A 353-nucleotide genomic window follows, 5' to 3' on the forward strand; every position below is an offset into this window, starting at 1 on the left:
ACGGAGGAGGGTACGTGTGTTGCGGTGGTGAGCGAGGCGGTCTTGTGGCTGCATCGCCCCCAAAATGTTGCTGTTGATGTTTTGTGTTTTGTTTGGTCTATAGATGTTTTTTATCTATTATAAATGGTGGTATAGCGCAGTGGCAGAGCGGGTTGCACGATCCTGTTGCCCGGTCGCCTTACACGTCGCTAGCGCGATTTCCCCTACGCATCGGCTAGTGCGCATGTTCCTCCTGCTGTCCCGCTGTCCTTTACTTCGGTCGAAAAGCCTGTGAGTCGTCCGTAATCACCCTAACATCCTTACATAGTCGTCGCACGAAAACTTTCTAGGCCATACATCAACACTGAGAATAC

Source organism: Penaeus monodon, chromosome 29 (genome assembly GCF_015228065.2).
Source record: "Penaeus monodon isolate SGIC_2016 chromosome 29, NSTDA_Pmon_1, whole genome shotgun sequence".
In the NCBI taxonomy this organism is placed as follows: Eukaryota; Metazoa; Arthropoda; class Malacostraca; order Decapoda; family Penaeidae; genus Penaeus; species Penaeus monodon.